The following is a 10,000-nucleotide window of genomic DNA, read 5'->3' as shown; positions in this document are numbered from 1 at the left end:
GTCAAGGCCATTTATTTCCAGGTCTACATAACAAGGAACAGGCAATGCTCACGTATCATCAACTGTGTGTCGACTCTGGCGCAAACAATGAAAGCACAATGGCGGAAAGATCTCATTCAAACATTAGTTTCAAAATTTTTTTTCAGCGTTGAAAAAAAATTATTTGAGATGACTGAGACCCTGAATAGCGCAGCATATAGTTGCTAGTGCACACGCCTCCAAGCACAAGGTGTCATCTGACACAAGTCTTAAAATATAGATAACCATACATTTAAAATTACTCCCTGATACCAAAAGTGAAGGGGTCACCCTCGCACTGACTGGGAAAAAAATCTTTGAAAACCTTTTGATTTTACAGGAGTGCTATAGTTACCACATATCTTCATATATATCTATAAGAGGACCTGTCTGTGATGCTCACTTCTGAAAAGCGACTCTGTTCTTGCAGCAGTATCCTGGACCTTTAACCTTTCTCCACAGCATAACAGCCAATACTCATTCTGATTATCTTCAGTTCCCAGCCTTTCCACACATTCAATCTGTGAAAGTGTACATCATCAAGAATCTAAAATAACATTTTTAAAATGGCCAACATCGATTCAGTCGATGGTTTGCAATAGGCCTTGGTCCTTTGTGAGGGGTTAATGAACACGGTTGACGGAGAAGGGTGCGGCACAAGACATGAGCAGAGCTCCTTACTAGAAATAGGAGTAAAGCTTTGGGAAGGTTTGGTCGAGGAGGAGGAGGTGGGGGGAGCGCTATTATAAGTCTCACAGAGTATAAACTCAATCAGCAGTCAAGCGTAGTGGCCATTGTGTTGGGGTATAATTGGAACTGTGAGATTTTATTAAGAGAGAGTAATTGCATGTGCTCCTCATCATGGTCTCCATTGTGATATCATTGGTCAGGATGTCTCTGAGGGCACAATGGGTATTTACCGTCTCCATTTTGGGAGAGGAGTACACAGCAAAGAAAAAAGGAGGAGTTACAGAAGATTTCTCTCTCTCTCTCTATCTCTCTCTCTCTCTCTCTCTCTCTCTATATATATATATATATATATATATATATATATTTATATACACGCTCTCTCTCTTAGTCTCTCTCTCTCTTTCTTTCATATGCCTTCATACTCTATATTTCCATCAATGCTCTCTTGTCTCTCTCTTTCCATTTTGACAAAGGGTTTTTTTTGGGGGGTTTTTTCTCCCTCAGCCTGTGAATTACAGTATGCGCTCAGGCAGTCCATTTGTCCCTCTCGTGGAGAAAGTGTACTTACAGGACTCCGAGGAGAGAACAGCGGCGAGTGAGATTCTGCTGCGATTCTACCCTGAGTGCTCTCTCCCTGAGGAGCTTGGCCCGGGCAAGGACGAACTGAAACCATTCAGATCCGTTCTGAATGCAGATATTCATCAGGAAACTGCTTCCTGATGATTCTATTGTCAAGTTAAACTTGACTGGGATTATTAATTTGAATTTCATTGTTTAGCTGAGGTAATATTTGTGTAAGGAGCGTCCCTAAAGAAATACTCTCTGACAAGAAAAAAAATGGTGATTCACCGATTCACGATTTGCTGTAGTAAAACCTTAAGTGCAACCTTGAATGGACAAAAGAAAGACATTCTATTGTAGCTGTTCTTAAAAATATAGTAATGTAATCAAAAAGCGTATTTTATTTGTTCTCTGTAGTCCCCCCCCCCACCCCCCTTTCACTCATTGCCAAATTCCACTCTGCAAAAAATGAAGGAGAGATATATTTCCTCCCCTGGCTTGGCCACTGCTACCTCTCAATCTCAGCCAATCTGATAAAAGGATGAGGGAGGATATCATGAGCCCCTCACACAAATCCTGTGTGTAATCCCCAACACTGTTGTTGTTCTACTTCTTCTCCTCTAAGCCTCTCGAAAAGTCTGTTTTTCACACTTGCTTCGTTCTCACAATCCTTATTTTTCCACTTGCCTGGAAGACAATTAAGCTTTGGTATGTATGAACAGAGTTTGAAAACAAAATGCATTCAGCGCTCTCTCTCTCTCTCTCTTTCTGCTCTGTGGGAGAGAAGGAATTCCAGGGGAACGACAGTACTGTTAGGTGGTCAGTCTTTGGCCTACACGCGTGAACATTCTAGAAGGACTTTTAAGTGGCTCTTACCCCGACAACCACCAAAACAAGCGCTCGTCACTGTGCCCCAATGAAGCCATATGCACCATGTCCATTATAATCTGATGTGATTAAGGAGAGATAAAAAGGGAAGGGGGGGGGGGGGTCTCACAAAATCAGGGTGACTGAGTGAAGGGTTTATCAGGTTGACATCTGCCTCTCCCAGCATGGACAAACACTCTACCTTAAGTTCATCCAGCCCCAATGAACCATCGGTGCAGTCTAGACCCCTCCCCCCTCCCCCCACGCACACACCCCTTGAAAGAAAGAGCGAGAGAGGAAAAGTCTCTGTACTGTTACATCAATGCTGCGGTTAGAACGGAATACGCTTCATCTGGTTTGCTAGGTGAATGTGAAGTGATTGCTGTCGTATATCATTTCTCTCTTCATCACAGACGTTTACTCTCAGCTCCCTGATGTAGGAACTCTTGGGTACACACACACACACACACATGCATACACACAGTTTCTTACACACACACTTACACACACTATCCAGATTCATCTGCAGCTTTAATGATACATTCTGATTGACTGAGCTATAAACAAAGCATGGTGAATTATGCAGTCCTACATTCACTTCAACAATACTCTATGACAATGTGGACCAGGCCTGCGCAAGGACACCGAGACAATACAATGGAATCAGCGGATGCATTCAGTGAATCACTCTGCCTCTTCAAGTACAACAGCACATGACTGTGTGGGCAAGCAAAGCAAGCTAAGAGATTTTCACCGACATGTTATGAAAATCCATCCCGGCAAAAAGCCACACTGTGCCAGTCATTTGCTCTCACCAAAAGACACGCTTCTGCTTCACAAAGGTGCCACGCTGCCTCTACGCCTCGTCTGGTGTGTTGGGATGGGTAACTTCCAGGCCTCCGCAATAGTTTTACGTTTTATTTTTGTCATTTCCTTGGTTTAGTAGAAATAGGACACTTGGTTGACAGAGTCTAAGGGTAACTTTGTGATTTGCTATGATGTCTGTGGTTATGAGGTCATTTGGGTTTTGCAGTTGTTAGAGCCAAGAGTAGGTTTTGATTCTGGGAATGTTGTAGACTTGTGTGCACTTCTTGTTCCCCAGAGAAAAAAAAATGTAGTTCTATACTTGAACAACGAAAGAAAAACAAGTGGTCAACAGGAGGGTGAAATCCTTCATTTCTCAAAGCACCGTCCATTGCTTTCCTTTCTGCTGTGCTGAGCTCTCAGTGCAGCAGGGTATATTTTACCTCCTGTCTGCCTGACTGAACAGGACCTCACACAGCCAGACAATGTAGGCACTGTTCAGGCTTTGATCTGCCCACAGTGCCATCGTCAGCAGCCTTGTTCCAACTGTGTCCCAACTTTGGCTCTATCCTGCTCCAATTAAATTTAAACCCTGGCATAGTCCTGCTCTGACCCTGCCATGATACTACCCAAACAATGACCCTATACTACTCTGCCTCAACACTACCCAGACCCTCCCTAAGTACTAGGGATGTAACGATACCAGGAACTCACGGTATGATAATAAAATGATAAATTATAAAAAAAAACAAAAAACAAAGAAAAACTATGATTTGAAAAAAGTCCTTTATTAAAGAATAAATCAGCATCTTTATTTGTAGAAAGTTTGTTTTTCCTTTTAACTTAATGGGGCAGCCATGGCCTAAAGGCTAGAGGAGTGGGCTTGGGCCCGAGAGGTCGCTGGTTGATTCCTCGGACCGTCAGGAAAAACATATGTCTGTGTGTGTGCGTGTGTGTGTTCACTACTCAGATGGGTTAAATGCAAAGGTTGAATTTCTCACTGGGATTAATAAAGTACATAAAATTAAAAAAAAAAAAAAAATTAAAAAATTAAAGTTCTTCTGCTTTAGCTTCTAATGCAACTTTCATCTACAGATATTGCACGCACGCATGTGTGTGTGTGTGTGTGTTTTTTTTTAATATAAACGTAATAATTGCCAATGACAGCCTGTGATGGCCAGTTAGCAAATCAAGTCTACCATGATCCACTGTACATTCTGATGGTTAGCTAATTCAGACAGTGATTTGGCTTACGCAAACGTAACACCTGGTAAATCCGTTAGAAACAGTGTTTACAAACGACAGCAATTCCATACCACTTCCAACAATTCCAGAAGCAAAAACACAAAAAAGAATATGTCTTTCCAAACAAATGAATGTACAAATCTGAAACTTAGCAGGGTAACACTAGCAATTTTCCTACATGCACCTAGCATTTGTGCAGTGTGCACTGACGGCACTTGGTTCTTAGAGTTGCCTACCATTATATCCAGATATCATGATTTGAACTAAATGCTAAATGTGTGCGGCTAACATTGTTTCATTTCCTGGATGTGACACTCACACTGCCTTTATGCTGTGTGTTACTTTCTTTTTTTTTTTTTTTTTAAAAAAAAAGTCTTGTCTGGCTGAAGTGTCAGTATGCTACAATTTTCGACAAGGAGAGATAGTAGAACACAGATATACTAGCGAAATAACCATGTAATAACCTAATAGATATCGTCACAGTCCCATGACGGTACTGAGATATTTTTATCGCGATATTGCGAAATTAGATATATCGTTACATCCCTTCTAAATACTAACCCAACCCTGGCTCAATACTAGCCAAACCCTCCCTAAATACTACCCCAACCCTTCCTCACTACTACCCAAACACTGCCTCAGTCTTGCTCTAACTCTGCCTCAATACTACCCCAATCCTATCTTAATACTACCCAAACTCTCCCTAAAAACTACCCCAACCCTGCCTAAATACTACCCAAACCCCAAACCTGTCTCAGTCTTGCTCTAACTTTGCCTCAATACTACTCCGGTCCTGCCTCAGTTTTGCTCCAACTAAATTTAAATACCTGCCCCAGTCTTGCACCAACCCCACTTCAACACTACTGCAACCCTGCCCCAATACTACCCCAACCATGCTCTCCAACCCTGCCTTAAGCCTGCTCCAACCCTACCCAAGTCTTACACTGCTCTAAACATTACTCCTACACCAAACTCTGTTCTATTTGTGCTCCAAACTGTTCCAGCTCTGTTCAACCTCTGCTCCAATCGCAGGTTTCAACCCAGAGCCAGCCAACCAGCGATGCAGAAAAACACCCCCATTCCTGATGACTGAATGCAAATTAGTGTTACTTCAAAAGTGAAGGTGAGAACAATTAGCATATCTCACCTATAGTGTTAGACAATGAAGGAAGCAACATGACATGTAAATGCTTAATTATGTGCCTAGTGTGGAGTGTATTAAGCACCCCAAGTTTAAGTCAGAATGTGTGGGGATTCCGTTTTGCTGCTTGGCAATGATAAAATCAATATGGCATCCATGAAATGCAGACTATTGTGTAAATAAACATCATTACTGCAAGCAGTTTCATTGACAAACCACACACACACAAAAACAATGCATTTGCTCAATCACCATGGACACTATGACAAGAAAAAGCCTGAGCCTGCCTTGTCACCACGGTGATGACAATGTCAAAGTGGAGTCAATCAGGGTTTCACTCCAGGGGATAACAGGGCAATTAATCTCCAGCCAATGTAGCATCCTGGCCAACCCATACTGTAGACAGAGTGATCCCATTGCTTGATTAGCTGTAAGTGTTGATAAAAAAATAATGATAATAACAAAAGGCCCATGCTTAGACAGACATTAATCTGTTCTGACGGAGACCCTCTGTGTGTCTCACGATGTCAGGTTTTATGTCCTCAAAGGTCACATAAGACCACCCCTGGGGGGGGTTTTGGACAGTTATCCTTACGCACAGGCTGTCAGAATGGTTTTTAAGGGGAGCAGATCCAAACCGATTCATCCAGTTCTTAGTAAGAGGGTTAAAACAAAGAGGACAGGGATTAAAAGGAGAGGAACAGGGGCCACACAGGAGAAGGGAAAAAAAAAGAAAAAAGAGTGAAGCGAAATTAGAGAGGACAAAACAATTGCGCCATAAGTGGACTCATTTAAGGCAGTGCTTTAAGGTCAGTGCTCATCTCCTTTCGGTGGACAGCTGAGATTTGAGAGCCTTTAGCAACTGACATTTTCAGCAGTGTGTATTTAAGATGCTACACCGAAGGAGCAGATGTTAAAAGGGTAATACACACCTCTTACGCAGAGGTACAAGAATATTGATTGGACCATCAGGTAAAAAGTGTGACTGCCGCTGACCCATGGAATTGAGGTTACATGCAATGTTAATCGTTGCTGATGTTTCAGAATAAAATGCATTGGAAAAGAAATAACTGGAACAGTTTAAGTGAAAAATGCTTTAAAACATGTTTTAAAAATGTTTTTTTTTTTTAAAAAAAAGAAAACTTTATTACGTGACCTCTGGGAAATATTGAGATTGAAGAACAAACCATAAATCATAAAAAAAAGCTATTCCACCTGTTAGAAACACAAGAGAGAGGGATTAACTTTGCGGCCACAAACCGTCTTTAGCACACAAAGTTGTATCATTGCAGTAGGTTAAGCTTGCCTTGAGCGATGTATTGTCGGAAAATCAGACAGAAATGCATAAACAAGCATGACAGTGGGTTTTTTAAATTTGAAAACTCTGACTGACAGTGCTCTGTCGTTTGGATTAGAGAATTCATTTCATCCTGAACTCAATTATATTTTACAAAGGCTGACATCCCCAGTTAATTGCAGCCTTTCCACATGAGGGAATTATTTGCACTTCTCAATTCCCTGCCCATGTGTACTCTGTTCCGCATGTACAGACTTCATCTCATATTTGAGGGGGGTGGGGGGTGGCGGCAAAGAAACACAAATTACTGAGTTTTAAAAACACTTCCGGAGATGTGGAATGGGGTGCTGTTAAAGAGTTGAAGGAAAGCTCAGTGAGTGCTATTAGGATTATTTAGCTGTTATTTTGTGGTCTAACTGGAATGTACTGTTTTTTTTGCCCTTAGACAGATGTGTAGTGACAGCACTATGGAGATAAGCAATAGAATGAAGAGGAAGGAAAGGTCGAAGAGCGCCATAAGCACCGTATAGCCAAGAAAAGAACAGAACGGTGACAGGAGTAACTTCCAGCAGCGCAGTGATGTCAAAGAGGCCCACAAGGCAGTGTGTAGTCAGGATGAGACCTGGTTCATGAATTGGCGGGGAGGTTTACCAATACATGTCAGATTACTTCTCCTAATCTGAAACTGGGGCTCTGGTAGGACTGTGTGAGCCAATGGAAGACCATCTGATTATGTGCCTTATTGACAGGCGTGTAATCCAACCAGGTCTAGTAACTCCCGGCAACAGCTAAAAAGGCTGCGGGCTGTCTGACGTTTTGACTCCTGACAGTTGTAGTCATATGGGCGAGGTGCCTAAAACCAGGGGATTAGGATTATCTCGGCAGATAGCAATAACACAGAGCTTGACGATGTCAGGATGAGCGGCTCTGAATGGCACAACTCGTCAGAACTACACCGCACCTCCACCCCCGTCTACAAGCTCGCTAATCTCGTATCATTGTTTCCTACCTTTCTTTTTTTTTCCCCTCTCTTCTCTCACTCTGGGTATTGGTGACATCAGCTTCTCACTTCATGTTAATCCTATTGTTTGCATTTCTAATTCGGAACAGAATGTAAAAAAAACCCAGATGGCACTCGTGTTTGCTGCAATTGTTGGGAAAAACATGATCTGTTAGTGTTTTATCTTTGTGCCAAATTAAAACACATAATAAACATACATCAACTGGGAGTTGTTTTCCATATGTTACTCACGGCACCACACTTAACCTAAATAGTTTCAAGGAATGTCTGGTGAGATTAGGCCATGGTTATTGTATTGATGGGCAACAGACTATGCTGTACATGTGGCTGAATGAATAAGTTAAATTGAATATGGGCCCATCTGTTAAGCTCCAGTAAACTCTTTGTTCGTCTCTCTAATGCTTTAAACAGAGAGATTCAATGTGATTCACGTGCCCTGTCTGTGTATTATATGCTATCAGTGGCAGGGATGATTTGATTCATATCCAGTGTATCCGTGCGTAATACGGACACACTATATCATAGAGCTTGTTTGATCCTCACGGGCAGCAAGTGGACAGACGTGGACTGCCCGTATTTGCAGCACTCCTCTGATTAAAACAGGACAATCGCTCTTAGTGTCACTTCCTCTGAGAGCACAACCCCCCCCCCCACCAACCCAGATGACACTGACAAGCCACAGGGGTGTAGTGGCCTGGTGCCAACAAGCTTTCTCACCCAACTTGAAAAGCTGCTCACGGTGTGACCCTGAGCAAAAACCCCTCTGTCACAGACTCCTCTATACACAGCAGTAATGGGTGCATAGACATACAGGACACGCTTATATGCGGTGGCTTCATTGAGTTAATATAGGTGATAGAACATGTGGTTTTGTTTATGGCTTCTTTAATGTGAGTGACTTAACCACAGGATTTGGAGTCTATGGGACTGAATGACGTTTGTTATTGGAGTGAGCTTAGAAATCGCACTTTAATTAGGGAAATTACAGGAAATGATATCCAAATTAAGTCAAAATGCCAACATTCTGCAACTATTGCTTCAAGATGTGAATGTCACTTTAATGATGGCAGGCAAATAAAATTCTTCTGGGAAAAAATAGCCTATGAAAATAACTGAGAACCACTAAGAAGTTTCCGTGTTTTCCCATATACATCCTTTCATTAACAGACTCGATAATTAATAAGTTGTACTATCACCGACCACTCTTCTGGGTTCCAGTTTGACCAATGCATTATCTATGTCCTTAGGCCGAACAGCCGAGAAGGGTCATCAGTCAAGGCTTACGACCCTTACATAGGGACCACTACAAAGGTCACACATGGACCAACCCTGGGAATCTCAGTATTTGAGGCCTGACCACCCACGGCACAGAATTTTTTAATGACACACTAAAACTAAAACATGCAGGGAAAGAGACTGCCCTAAATGGGGGGCAGATGACGGAATGACACAGATTTACAGCTGCAGTGGATAAGCCTTCCACTGCTTCATGTGGTCTTGAACTGCAGAGGCATCTGGTCTGCTAAGTCTGGCCTGGGAAGGCTCCAGAGCCAGCTACAATGATTGAAAACATATTTAAAAAGGGCCAGAGGCCCCCCCCCCTCCCATCCCCATCCCCCGTAGGATCAGTAAATCTGAAAAATGACCACTAAATTCAGGCATGTCAAGGCCTTTGTTATTATTGTAGGCGGACACAAGATGGAGATGCCACATGTCCTCTCAGAAACCTGGGCAACCTCTAGTCAGACTATGCCATGGGTTTGGGTGGAGTGACCGGAAAGACAAACACACTAAAACACACACACACACACACACACATACACTGAAAGGAAATCACATTATTTTCCCGTAGACCGATATATACTCATTGTCCCATCAATTTTCCATAATCCCAATTCTACTAATGTGTGCAATTTGTAAACCAACTAACAATGGCTCTTTGAATACGTCTGCCACGAGGTGACTGGCAAGGTGCCATCCTCAACAATTCAGAACGGCCACATTTATCCTGACCTGGCATATTCCAAAACCCCAGTGAAAAACCCTCCTGTGAGTCTGGGTGGGCTGCAGCCACCTGCCTTTCAAATCACACAAAACACGGATCTGTGGGCTGCTGGTGCTGCCCACGGCCCTGAATGGACTCAGTGAGCCGGCACTGACGGGTCCTACCATGCCCGCAGGGAGGGGCTCTAGCGGTAGCCCGTGGGGGCGGTTTACGATTGGCATTCTTACCCATCTATATGCCCAGTCAGACAGACTGTAGACAGCCTACCTGCTGACTCTCTTTGAAATGTCAAAAAAAAAAAAGTAAGGTTGAAAAAAAAAAATCTTTCCTTCAATTTTTCATCTGAGTGTG

This window comes from Chanos chanos, chromosome 13, assembly GCF_902362185.1.
Source record: "Chanos chanos chromosome 13, fChaCha1.1, whole genome shotgun sequence".
In the NCBI taxonomy this organism is placed as follows: domain Eukaryota; kingdom Metazoa; phylum Chordata; class Actinopteri; order Gonorynchiformes; family Chanidae; genus Chanos; species Chanos chanos.
This window is presented reverse-complemented; position numbering follows the sequence as displayed.